This window comes from Papaver somniferum, chromosome 6 (genome assembly GCF_003573695.1).
Source record: "Papaver somniferum cultivar HN1 chromosome 6, ASM357369v1, whole genome shotgun sequence".
NCBI lineage: Eukaryota > Viridiplantae > Streptophyta > Magnoliopsida > Ranunculales > Papaveraceae > Papaver > Papaver somniferum.
The window spans coordinates 31440977-31455679 of record NC_039363.1 but is presented as its reverse complement, the minus strand read 5'-3'; the positions used below and the strand labels follow the sequence as shown (position 1 = coordinate 31455679).

Sequence of the window (14703 nt, the reverse complement as noted above, 5' to 3'; positions counted from 1 at the left end):
CACTTAGCCTAGCATAAATTAGCACAACCCATAAAAGAAAATAAAAACAACAATAATAATTACAAACTCATAAAAGAAAGAAAAAGAAGAAAAAGAAAAATTATTACAAGCCCAAATAAAAATAAAGAAAAACAAAAATTATTACAAGCCCACAAATTAAAAATGGAAGCCCACAGGTTGGGTTCTCTTAATGGGTTTAGGCTTACCTTTGAAGCACAGCCCAGCTGCTCAGTTTGGTTGCAAAAGCCCAGTTAGGCTTTGGATCATCCTAAGCTTTTGTCTTTGTTCAGGCCCAGTTGGGCTTGGCTCAACTTGTTAAGCTTGGCAGCAACTTCAGCAGGCCCAGTTGGGCTTGATGGCTCAATTTAGCACCAGGCAGCAGGGGTTGCAGCAGATTTGGCATGGCACCAGCAGGAGGTAGCAGCAGCTTGCCTTTGCACAGCAGCAACAGCTGAGGCACAGCAGCAGGACCAGGAGCAGCAGCAGGAGAAGTAGCTCAGCAGCAACAACAGCACCACAAGCAGTAGCTGAACAGGGGCAATGTTGCAGGCTTGGAAGCAGCAGCTCTATTTGGGCTTCACAGCAGCACAACAACACCAGAGGTTTGTTCTCAGCCTCACAGCAAGGTCACAGTACATGGTCACTCAACAAAAATGTCAAGGACATCAAAGAAAGGCAGTGGACAAGAACTGTAATGCAAGATTGACTGCAAGAATGTAAAGATGACTAATATGCAAATATGATATGCAATCAGGACAGCAAGATGCAATGAGTATGCAATGCAAAGATGAATATGCAGTAATGAATGCAAGTTATGATGAGATAAATGCTTATACTAAATGATTCTACTAAATGCAACATATGCAAGTGAATAGCAGCAAAAGAAAGCAAGGAAAAACAGCAACCACACAATGCCAAGTCCCCGACAACGGCGCCAAAAACTTGGTAGGCATTTAAAGGAGTAAGAAAATAAGACAAAGGATAAGAAGGCCTACATGTTAAACTGCAAGTGCACAGTTGTCATTGTAGTGTGTATGTGCAAGAACAGGTCATCTCCACAGGGACTTGGGGTGTATAGTTGAAGTTTCACTATGCTGTTAATTGATGCAAAACTAAATGCAAGGTCACAAGGTTGCAGTGACAGTGAAACAGAGATGGTAAAACAACAAGGAACCAAGGCTATGAGCCAAGGGAAGGGAAGGCAGTGCACTGATTTCAGTGCACAACAAGCTTCAAAATACAAGAAATAAACAGCAAGATAGCTAAGAAATTTAGCTGAGCAGGGGGCAAAACAGAATTGAATTTATAAGTGATTGTAAAGGATTTGTGGCTAATCCAAGGCTTAGAATCCACCTTTGTGTCCTAGCCAAACAATGCAATTCTAGGTTGAAATTAGGATCTTAAGCATACAAATGGAATGGAAAGAGAATTAGCTTGCTATGAGCACTAATTTCTCCCATTGCTCAATCAAAACAGTGCACTAAGCATACAAATGGAATGGAAAGAGAATTAGCTTGCTATGAGCACTAATTTCTCCCATTGCTCAATCAAAACAATGCATCCTAAGGCTCTAACCTAGCATTCCACTATCAGACAGTGCACTGAGGTTTCATCTAAACCTCAGCTGCAACAATTTAGCTCATGCTCAACATATAAACAACATTAACATTCATCATACAAGATAATTCAAACAACACACATATGGTGAGAAAATACAAAAACATGATAAACATATGAACCAACAGTGTAAACATGAAACAAATGAGAAACTGGCTAGTCCAGTTCTCTACAAGAGTGAAGCTGGCTAACCCAGCATCCCTTTACAACAACACCCACAACCCATATTTATACCCAATTACACTTTAAAAGAAAAACCCCCAAAACAGTAAATTAGGGTTTTGAAAATCCTAAAATTACTCACCTAATCTTCAAATTGACGTCGACCCATCCTTCTTTGCCTTCTCTCAGTCCTTCTCCTGCTCCAATTCAGTCTTATAGCCTCACCTATTTTACTAATTTCCCACCTAGGGTTTCAAGGGAAAATTAGAGGGGAAATGGGTAAAATAGGTGGCTAGAGATGTATGTAGGGTACGGGGGGTGATGTGGGTAGATACGGTTTGGTGGATAGAGTTGTTGGCGGCGTTTGGTGGAGATGACAGAGGAGAAGGTGGTGGTGATGGTGGTGCGGCAGGGTATGGTGGTTGCAGAGGGTGAGGGAGAAAGAGAAGATGTCGATGGAAGAAGGGGAAGGGGATGTTTGGTATGGGTATAGGTATCGGGTGCTCGGGTGTTGGGCGGTTGTAGCAAATTGGATGAACAGCGAGGATGAGCCGTGGGATGTGGAGATGATGGATCAATCTAACGGCTAAAAGTGAAGAGGCTGGCAGAGACCGTTGGATGCAGATATACAACGAAACTAACGGTGCCGGATGGAGTTAGGTGTTGTAGTGTTAAGCGGGAGTATCGAGGTTTGATGCGCAGGCAAAGAAGCGACCGTAGGATCTAAATGTGATCTAATCTGAAGGCTTGGAATTTAGGCACTATGGTGTTTTTCAGGAGCTTCAGATTTTGATGCGCGATGAAGGAGCGACCATCGGATGATGAGATGGATCCAATCCGACGGCTGAAGATGGAGGCGGTTTTGGTTATAGAAAATGGGTTTGGGTAAGGGTTTAGGGCCCTGGGTATGCCAAGCCCATATCTTCTTTAAGAACAATTCTTCCTTCTTGAGCCCATTCCTAGCTTTTTGGACGTGCGCTCCATTTTTTGCGGCTTCCTTGCGTAATTCCTCCCGGCTTTTCACTACTTTTCTGCTCTATTCCGCTCCGCAATTCATCCAAACTTTATTTATTACCTAAAAATATAAAATTAAGTAAGAAAAATATTTATTCTTGAAAACAATGAAAATACAGAATATGGGATAAAATGTAGAATTAATGCACAAAAGATGAGTTAAAATGCCAACAAAAAGGGATAAATATATACAATATTTGGCACTCATCAGGCTCCCAGTATGAAAACTATATAAGGGGAGCAAGCAATCAAGGCTAGAACTACCGAAAAAGCTAAGAAACTGTGCCTTCTTATTTTCCCGTCCCTATACAATTAATGATTTTGGAAGAAAGTCCAAAACTAACCTACGTGTCTTTCTAGTTTTGTGGCAGCAATTGTCATTTGTCTTATTTTCCTAAGCAAAATCTATACGAGCTTTTATTCCCAAAAGCTACAGAAACTTGTTTTACATTCTCTTCTTCAAGGATACAGTCGGTGCTTTCGAATCACGGTGATTGTTAGTGAAAGTACAAACAGATCAAAAGTAGTTTGGTTTGATTCAAGTGAACAAAGTTGTTGGTGGTAATCAATTGGAGTTTGGTGTTTAGAAACAAAGCTACATGACTTGTTCTTCTTCCTTCCGTTACGGTGGTTTTTGAGATAAAGCTAAAAGTGGATTTTGCTGTTCTTCTTGAAGATTTGGATTAGCAAAAGGAAAGGTACACAAAATCTCTAATCCCTCTTGCTCTTATTAACATCTATGAAACAAGGGGTTTGATAGAAAATTTTTAAACCAATTTCCGCTGCATTTTTGATCGATTCACAACAATGGCATCAAGAGCTAGGTTCAGATGTTAATAATTGCAGTTTTATTTATCATGATAGAGATTATGATGGGTTATAAAAATTAGGGCTTTTTCAATTTGGTAATTTCTATTAATCGATGGAACCCTAGATTTATCAAATGATGGATGTTGTTGATTATTGATGATTTATTTGACTATTTTGAGATGGGTATTGGCTGAATCTTGTATGTGATGCCAATTAATGTATGTGTATGGATAACTAATGTTTTTATGCTAGAGTATGAAATCACTTTGAGGGATATATGAGTTCCTTTGTATTTCTACGTGAGATGTAAGAAGTGGGTTAGATTCTTTGAAATTTTGTTTCCCGTGTAAACCAAAGTTTTCATGGGTAGTCAACAGTTTATCATGGATTGTTTGTTAACCCTTAATTGGCTTAAGAGGGTAACTGAATTGTTTGATAATGAAGACCAAAATTTGTTTTAGTAAGTCCAAAACAGTTTTGGTACGGTGTATTAAAACAAGTTTTTAACGGGTCTTGGCACATTACAAACGTCAACAGTTAGTTATCCCTTTAGATAACCAATGTTACACAGTACCAATACAAACGTCAACAGTTAGTTATCCCTTTAGATAACCAATGTTACACGGTACCAATGTGTTTAGTTGGTGATTCAGGGAACTTTAGTAACTATTAGTTTATGTGCATATATATTTTAACTGTAGTATCATCTTGGAATAATTAGATTGGTAATCATAAAATCGTAATATTATTTTGGTTTATGCATGAGATGTGTGAATGGTGATTTCCCTTGTATAAGAAATTAAGTGGGAGAGGGATTTTCGTATCCCGCGGCCTTCCATAGGAGAAATTCAGATTACATGAATTGTTTTATTCTCCCCAAGGAGACTATCCAATTTATGTAGGCTCTGAGATATAGTCTATGGGTTACACTTAACTTAAAATAATTAATTTGATTTCCCTAAGGAAAAAAATATTTATTTTAGAGGCCGAACATATCGGATTGTTGATTTAATATGACATGAGATGTCTAGGGTTGTTAAATCAATGGAAAGATCTTCCACCTGAAAAACTATATGCGCAACTAATTCCCTAAGGAATGTTACGGATTTAAAGTTTTGGGAATCCGATCTTTATCGTAATACTAGGGAGTTGCGATAAATAAATTTTTAATTTTTTTTTAAGAGTTGTTTTATCTCTCTACGACTTATTTGTTATGCATGTTTAGATGTCAATGTCGAGACTCAGTCCCTTACAAATTATCTTGAAAGAAAACCAGTTAACCGGTCCTAACTATGTTGATTGGAAAAGAAACTTGGATATTGTACTCACTTTAGAAGATTACAAGTTTGTTCTTAGTGATCCAGAACCTATACTCCCTGAACCTGAAGCCACGGTAGGTGAGCATGCAAGGTGGAAAAAGGATAATGATATGGCCAAGTGCTATATCATGGATTCTATTTCCAATGTATTGCATCAACAGTATGAGGGCTTCGAGAAAGCTGCTGAGATCATTAATGGTCTAAAAGAGATGTTTTCTGAACACAGCCGTCCCGCCAAAGCGGAAGCGACTAGAAAGCTAATGAACACTAAGATGCAAGAAGGAACTCCAGTTCGTGAGCACGTCATTCTCATGATGTCTCTGTTTAACGAATTGGAAACCCTTGGGTCAACTATCGATGCTGATATGAAATTTGACATTGTTCTTAATTCCCTTCCCAGTTCGTTTGCACATTTCAAGTTGAATGTCAACATGAATAAGATGGTTTTAACTCTTCCCGAGTTACTTAACCAATTGCAAACTGCGGAAGGAATTTTGCACAATAAAAAGGAAACTGGAAGTGTTAACTAAGCGGAGGATTCTAAGCGCAAACCTAAGCGAAAGAATCCTAAGAAGAAAGGTTAGAAAACAACTCCTTCAGCGAACTATGCTTTGGGTGTTAAAAAGAACAAGGGAGAAAGTGTTGCAAAAGGAAAGTGTTTTCATTGCAACAAGCCTGGTCATTGGAAGGGCAACTGCACGGAGTACTTAGCTAAGAAGAAATCAGAAGGTAATTTTAAATCTTTAGTTGTTGAGGCAAATGTTGCCACTTATACATCAAACAGTTGGTGTATAGATTCTGGAGCCACTAATCATGTATGCAATTCATTGCAGGGGTTTCAGATAACCAGAAAACTAAGTAAAGGAGAAATTTACCTGAGCTTAGGTTCTAATGCAAGAGTTGCTGCCGTAGCCGTATGAAGAGTTCGTCTTAGTAGTAGTAGTAACAATGAGAACAAGGTTTTAGTTTTGAAAGATTTCTTATATGTGCCAGACATTAGGCGGAATTTAATTTCAGTGTCTTGTCTCGTTAGAGATGGTTTGACAATTAAATTTGATTCTTTTAAGGTTTTAATAATTAAAGACAGTTTAGTTATTTTTACTGGTGTGTTGGCGCATGGTTTATATCTTATTTCTCCTATTGTTCCTTGTGTTTTAAATAATGAATGTATACCATCTGTTATCACTCTTAAAAGGAAAAGTCCTTCTACTAATGCTACATACTTATGGCATCTAAGGCTTGGTCATATCAACCTTAACAGGATCAAACGTTTGGTTCAAAATGGATCTCTGGATTCGTTAGAAATTGAACCATGGTCAGTTTGTGAGTCCTGTTTGGAAGGTAAAATGAGCAAGAGACCATTTACATGGAAAGGTGTTAGAGCCTATGAAGTATTAGAATTAGTACACACTGATGTATGTGGACCGATGAATGTTAGAGCTAGAGGGGGCTATGAGTATTTCATCACTTTCACTGATGATTATTCTAGATATGGCTACATCTACCTTATGCATCATCAGTCTGATTCTTTTGAAAAGTTCAAAGAATACAAGGCAGAGGTCGAAAACCAAACAGAAAAGAAATTGAAAGCCATTCGATCAGATCGAGGTGGCGAGTATCTTTCAACTCTGTTTGGTGCATACTTAGTAGAACATGTGATTGTATCCCAGTTGACTGCACCTGGAACACCACAACAAAATGGTGTGGCAGAGAGAAGGAATAGAACTTTACTAGAGATGGTAAGGTCCATGATGAGTTATACTACATTACCTATATCTTTTTGGGGATTATCCTTAGAAACAGCAGCATATATTCTGAATTTGGTACCTAGTAAGGCAGTTCCTAAGACACCCAGGGAGCTGTGGTCTGGGCGTAAGCCAAGTCTACGACATTTAAGAATTTGGGGTTGTCCTGCACATGTGCTAAAAGGAAAGTCTAGTAAACTAGAATCAAGGTCAGAAGTTTGCTTGTTTGTAGGATACCCAAAAGGTACTAGAGCTGGTCTATTTTATAATCCAAAAGAGCAAAAGTTGGTAGTAAGTACTAATGCAATATTTCTTGAAGACGATTATATGATGGACTATAAGCCTCGAAGTAAAGTTGTGCTTGAAGAGTTGTGTGAAAATGGTTCAGTGGGAGTTAGTAGTACTTCCAGTTCACTTCCAGTAAACAATGAAGTGTCTAACAAAACTGCTCCAAATTTGCGACTAACTTCCTTTGATATTCCTGAATTCTATGAATAAGCTAGTAATAATACACATACAAATACACCAGTAGTTGTGCAACAATCAATAGTTCAGCAGGATCCTCCGATCTTTGATGAACCATTAGTAGATCCGGGTCTTCATATGGATGAAGAAGTAGTACATCCTCAACATGAAGTTGAACCACAAGTTCAACCGCTAGTTGTAGGACAACCGGAACAACAAGTTGAACATATAGTTGTTGCTCAACCAAATCATCCTCGTCGTAGTACTAGACCAAGGAGACGAAATCCTAAGTATGCTCAGTTCTTTGGAGAAAATTTTCAAGTTATCCTAGATGAGCAGGATTCGGATCCCACTAGTTACAACGAGGCAGTAAATGACACTGAATCGAGAAAATGGTTGTCCGGTATGGATACTAAAATAGAATCCATGCATTCTAATGGACTCTGGAGTATTGTAGATCTACCACCTAATATTAAACCTATTGGGTGTAAATAGATTTACAATAAGAAAAGGGGACCAAATGGTAAGGTTGAAACCTTTAAAGCTAGGCTGGTGGCGAAAGGGTACACTCAGAAAGAGGGAATCGATTACGAGGATACTTTTCGCCAGTAGCAATGCTTAAGTCCATTAGAATACTCTTGTCCATTGCAGCTCATTTTGACTGTGAGATTTGGCAGATGGACGTCAAGACTGCCTTTCTGAATGGCAATCTTGAAGAGGACATTTACATGATCCAACCAGAGGGATATGTAATTAAAGGCCAGGAGCATAAAGTATGCAAGTTGCATAAGTCTATTTATGGACTTAAGCAAGCATCTCGAAGCTGGAATATTAGATTTGATGAGGCCATTAAATCTGTGGGTTTTGAGTAAAATCTTGATGAGCCATGTGTTTACAAGAAGACTCAAGGAAACATGGTGATGTTTTTGGTATTGTATGTAGATGATATATTACTCATTGGAAATGATGTAGGAGCATTATCGTCAGTAAAGCTATCGTTATCCAATCACTTTAGCATGAAAGACTTGGGAGAGGCCAGTTACATTCTAGGCATTAAAATTCTCAGAAATCGAAATGCTAGAATGATAGGCTTATCCCAAGCCACTTACATTGACAAATTGCTGGAGAGATTTTCTATGCAAAACTCAAAGCAGGGTTTCTTACCCTATAGACATGGCACTAAGCTTACAAAGACTCTTTGACGCAAGACATCAGAGGAAATGCAAGAAATGAGTAATGTTCCTTATGCTTCGGCTATAGGCAGTCTCATGTATGTTATGCTATGTACAAGGCCAGACATTTGTTATGCAGTTGGGATGGTCAGTCGGTTCCAATCCAGTCCAGAAAGGGAACATTGGATTGCCGTAAAACATATTCTAAAGTATCTCAGAAGAACTAGAGATCATATGTTGGTTTACGGATCCGAAGAATTGGTACCTCTTGGTTATGCTGATTCTGATTTTCAATCAGATGAGGATAAGAGAAAGTAAACTTCAGGATATGTGTTCACATTAGGTGGAACAGCCGTTAGTTGGAGAAGTGTCAAGAAAAAATGTATTGTTGACTCTACTACTGAAGCTGAATATGTAGCGGCTTGCGAAGAAGCTAAAGAACCAGTATGGCTAAAGAATTTTCTAACTAGTCTTACAGTGGTTCCTGCAGCTATACCACCTATTATTATTTTTTGTGATAATAGTGGTGATGTAGCTAACTGTAAAGAACCTATACACCACTCTAAGAACAAACACATTCAAATAAAGTATCATATTATTAGAGACATGTCAAAGAAAGGCGAAGTAGTTGTCACTAAGATAGCCTCAGCGCAGAATTTGGCAGATCCCTTTACCAAAGCCTTGACACAAAAGGCGTTTGATTCTCATGTTGATGGGATGGGAGTCAAAACTGATTTTTGATTGTTTTCGTGCAAGTGGGAGATTGTTGGGGTTATGCCCAAAAACAATAGTTTGACATTACATTTTAAATATTATTTAACAATTCACTTTAAACATGCTTTGTGAGATATGGTCGAATATATTAGTTGTAATTTATACAGTGGGAGATATAATATATTGGTGACATTTTAGTTCGTAATCTATGTGTATCATTTTTATTGATTAGATTATAACTTGCTATGATTATTACGTACATATTATAATAAATCTCATCATAGAAGTGGAGACTTCTAAATCTAGCAGGTTGATGTAATTGGATTATGTCGAACCGGTCGGTTATTTCTGTTCATAATTTATCAGCTTGTGAATAGATCTAAGTTACTACTTTACATAAGTTCTTAATCCTGAGAATATGTATATACCCTACGTGTATTTCCGGGCATCTTGTCTTACCAAGCAGTGAGGTCATTTTTGGATCCAATATCTGGGTAAGATGGATAGTCGTGAGTACGCAGTAAGAATATACATATTCAATATGGTATCCGTCTCGATGTGTATTCCCTTGGATTATTTTGCGGGAATTATTATTCTAGACTGGCCAGTGGTCACTTAAATTGTTTAAGTGATTATTAGAATAATAATATAAAAAGCGCATCAAGGACCAAATATAAATTCTGCATAGGGAGCTGATGTATAATTTTGACACGCCTATGAGAATTTATGAATACCGGTATTCACGGAGGGACTTATTGTAAGAAAGTAGAGGAAGGGTTTTACTTATTAAAACAGACAATTTTAGAGTGTTTGTCAATTACAAGTCTTTGGTGGAATGACTTGTAATTTCCTAATCGTATTTGGAATTGTGTGAGACACATAGAGTTCTGTACGGTTAAGAAAAGATAAAATTGTTTGTAGCCCAAGAGACCTAATTGTATTTGGAAAAGGTATTTGAAAATAAGAGGGACAGCTCCTAGTATGAAAAATATATAAGGGGAGCAAGCAATCAAGTCTAAACTACCGAAAAAGCTAAGAAAGTTGTGCCTTCTTATTTTCCCGTCCCTATACAATTAAGGATTTTGGAAGAAAGTCCAAAACTAACCTACGTGTCTTTCTAGTTTTGTGGCAGCAATTGTCTTTTTTCTTATTTTCCTAAGCAAAAGCTATACGAGATTTTATTCCCAAAATCTACAGAAACTTGTTTTTACATTCTCTTCTTCAAGGATACAGTCGGTGCTTTCGAATCACGGTGATTGTTAGTGAAAGTACAAACAGATCAAAAGTAGTTTGGTTTGATCCAAGTGAACAAAGTTGTTGGTGGTAATCAATTGGAGTTTGGTGTTTAGAAACAAAGCTACAGGACTTGTTCTTCTTCCTTCCGTTACGGTGGTTTTGGAGATAAAGCTAAAAGTGGATTTTGTTGTTCTTCTTGGAGATTTGGATTAGCAAAAGGAAAGGTACACAAAATCTCTAATCCCTCTTTGCTCTTATTAACATCTATGAAACAAGGGGTTTGATAGAAAATTTTTAAACCAATTTCCGCTGCGTTTTTAATCGATTCACAACAACACACACACAAAAGAGCATGTTCCTTGAGTTGGTTTCGTCAAGTAAGGAGAATTTCTGTAATCAATTTTCTTAGAATCAGACTTGGCTACATAATATTTTTTCATAACAGCTTGATCCGCATATCTTTGAGTTGTTCCGATGCTCCTGAGAGAGAGAGGAGGAGATGAGAGTTTTAAAAGATTGAAGAAGGAAAAGCAATCAATCTATTGTTATCTGCACTTGGAGATGTTATCAGTTCTCTACAAAAACGAAAACCCCATGTTCCGTATAGGAACAACAAGTTAACATAGACAGTCAGGGATTGTTTAGGTGATTATCACTCTCCTTCCTAAGTTGATGTTTTTATCATTTTTTCAGCGGTCCGCGAGTTATAACCCCAAAGGTGTCACATCCATGCACAAAAACTCCACCAAAACAAAATGTTCACAAAAACTCCATTTAACATAAACTGTCTACATTACCCTTCTATTATTTAAATCACCCCAACAAAAACAAAAATCAACCCAACCTTTAAATTTTATTATATTATCACCACGAACAACAACCCACCACCAGCAACACCACCACCGCCCGTCGTCGTCGCCGCCGCCGCCGCCGACCACCTTCTCCGGCTCCACCGACCACCACCGCGCCACCACCAGAAAAATGATGAAACCAAAAATTGGTTTCACCAAAATAAGATGAAACCAAATTTTGGTTTCATCATAAAAGAAAGGAGAAAGAAGAAGAAGAAAATATGAAACACAATAAGATGAAACCTTCCACCACCGTCAACGCCACCGCCCCCATCGCCACCACAACCATAATCACCACAACCACCACTACCATTACCTCCTTAACTAAGACTACTTTCAACAAAAAACAATCCACAATAAGATGAAACTTACCACCACCGTCAACTTCACCACCCCCATCGCTGCCACAACCACCAGCACCACAACCACCACCACCATTACCCCCTCAACTACAACCAGTTTCAACAAAAAATAATCCACCTGTATCCCACCATCAAAAATTGGCTTCACAGATATTAATATTCAACAAAATGAAAAAAATACGATGAAACCTAATTAGGTTTCATCAACTTCAGCCAATTCATTACACTTTTAACAATGCAGACATACACCTCTTTAATTGTAACCCATACCAGTCATTTATGCAACACCTGAAGCTCAACTACAACTCTCATTGCATTAGCACCACCCTTACTCAGTTAATCCATTCTTTATCACTTCCATAACTTCAGTTAAGGCCACCACTACCAACAAAACTTCTTCATCAATACCTGGAGTACTAGTACCAGACCCTTCTATACACATTCTCCCAATTCATACACACATATAATCAAAACCACCATTGTACATACAATCGAAACCACATATTGTCATTTCACCAACATAACTTCAATGATGAAACCAAACATGCCGTCTTCCAAGTCAGACCGAATAAACTAGACAAAAATCATGTGAAACCAAAATTTGGTTTCATCATAAACTTAATTTTCATCATTAAAATATTTGGTTTCATGACAGAAAATAGGCAAGTTTATGATGAAATCAAATTTGGTTTCATCATTAGTTTACTGTTTTCACCAACCAAAACTGTCAGAATTTGATGAAACCAATTTTGGTTTCATCATAAATCTGTCATTTTCCAATACAATATTGATTTCGACTTTGAAGATGTATCATCATTTGCTGGTGATGAAAACATCATAAGGTGGTGGTGGTGATTGTAGAGGATTGAACGAGAAGGCAGAGGTGATGTTGGGAGCGGATCTGCAGGTACTGGTGTTGATTGTAGATGGGGTGTTGTTGGTGGCCGATTTGAAGGTATTGGTGGTGGTTTTAGATGATAAAAGGAGGAGGTAGAAGTAGTGTTGGTGGCGGATCTGATGTACTGGTGGGAAAAACAAAAATAAGAGGAGGCGGTGTTGTTGATGGAAAATCTGTAGACGGAGAAGAAGAAGGTGATGATGGTGTTAGTGGAGGAGAAGGAGGTGATGATGGTGTTAATGGAGGAGACGGAGGTTCTGTTGGTGGCGGATCTGGACACATCGGTTGGTTTGATGGTGGCGGAGCTACTGTTGGTGATAGATCTGAATAGAAATAGAAGAAAAAGAGACGAAGGTTTCGTGGAGGAGACGAAGGTGTTGCTGCTGGTGGTGACGGAGGTGTTGTTGTTGGTGGTGACGGAGGTGTTGCGATGGTGTTCATGGAGAGATATTTGTTGCTGCTGGTGTTAATGGTGGTGGGGAGATGAAGACCGCATAAATAGAAAAAAGAAAGGAGAGAAGAAGAAGAAGACAAGGTAAAAAGGGTATGTTTGGCTTTTTTCAAAGTAATAAAAACTAAATTTGCACATTATTATTTGACCTGGAGTTTTTGTGTCACTTTTTAATTAAATGGTTTTCATTTATTAAAAATAATATGGCTGGATTTTTTGTACCACATGTTTGGTCACCTTGGTTTTATTTGACTAGTTTTGTTTTTTCAGACTAATAACAGAGAATTCAAATATATGAAATTCACCAGCTTATGTCCAGCCATGCAACAAGGACACGCTACTTTATAGATTTTGCACTGTGGGACACATAGACATCCAGTCCAACGCTAACGAGCACTTGCATAACAATTTTAGGAATTGTTGTATATCTTGTGAATATTGTGTTTGCAGATGATATGTTGTCAAAGGTTAATGCTTTCGATGCATATGCAACTATTTAAGTCGAACAGAACACATTATAACTAGAATATAAAGCAGATAATTGCCGAAATAATAACATGCATGCACATAACTGTGCCCAACTTGCTTGTTTTGTTAGCCAACCATGTCCCATACACATAGTACCATCGACACCGAAAAATTGCACGTGTCACTGCTACATATTTATCCAGCAAGAAGAGTTCACATGATGCAGATGTCAAAAGTTCCTCGATGGAGATTATTGCTGGATTTTGATTGCAGAATTGCAGTTTGGTCTTCGGACACTACTAAGGAGGCAAAAGAGCTGTGAGTATTAGGAACATTATTTACATCTGCATCATGCAAATATTACCCAGATACCAAGCACACCCTAAATAGCCTGCGCAATCCGTTATTAATCGAGTTATCCATCCAATTCAGACTAGAATTGGGTGACATTAACCAAAATAATTCACCATATTATGCACAGGAGATGATTCAAAAACGCTACTACTTGTCCACATCAGTCCCAAAGAAGATGACCTCTGTGAGACTGTGTGTTCCTTGAGTTTTGCAAGGCGTGCGAGAAGTATACACTTAGGGCATGATGAATCACCTGTAAGCTGTTATTGACTTCTCATATTTACTACACTGCATGAATCTTAAAAATATAAACTTTGGACACTGCTTGCATAAACCCCTAAAGTTTAACATGATGAGAAACCAAATCTTGAACGGAAGGAAATCAAGAGTTGTGTAACTTAGATATGGTATTAAAGTATTGTGCTGCTAACCTTTAAAGTGAAAAGTTGATATACCAGGAGATAAAGACAAATACGGAAGTTGCAATGGCCCAGTTGCAAGGGAAGGTGAAACAGATTGAATTGGAACGCCATGATATTGGAAGAGATATTAAAAATCTACAAGAAAGATTGGAACGCCTTACAAGGTCATTTATGCCGTCCGATGAGAAGTACGAGGGCCTGAACACATGCAATGAAGATCCACAAACTAATTTAGAGATGGAGAAGCACAATGAACGACATTTTACTGGTTATTTCTTTTCAAAGCTGCCAAGATTTATGAGGCCGACCATTTGTAGTAGGAAAAAATATGGTACGGATCTCCCACATAAAGTAAATGAGACGAGAAAAGGCCAAGCCCATAGAAGACTGAGAAGAACTTCATCCCTTCCGGCAGAGTCCATCACGTTTCCTGGGAAGGGTATTTCAGGATATGGCTCAGATTACAGTATTTCAAGGAAGAGTTGCTTGGCGCGTCCAAAGACGAAATACGGTGCAGATTATGAAATGGATTATACTAACGATGCATCAGAGTGGCGCATTAAATCAGATGCTTCCTTGGATGGTGAAAGATCAGAGAAGAGCCTGACTCGCTCATAATCTTACATTAGTCATGAAAGTTCCG

At 38.2% G+C, this 14703-nt stretch overlaps 1 pseudogene; it reads left to right on the top strand.

The window, feature by feature from the left end:
* LOC113285573 overlaps positions 1 to 14685 on the top strand; it is a 27838-nt pseudogene extending 13153 nt beyond the window's left edge.
* The last annotated feature ends 18 nt before the right edge of the window (positions 14686 to 14703 follow it).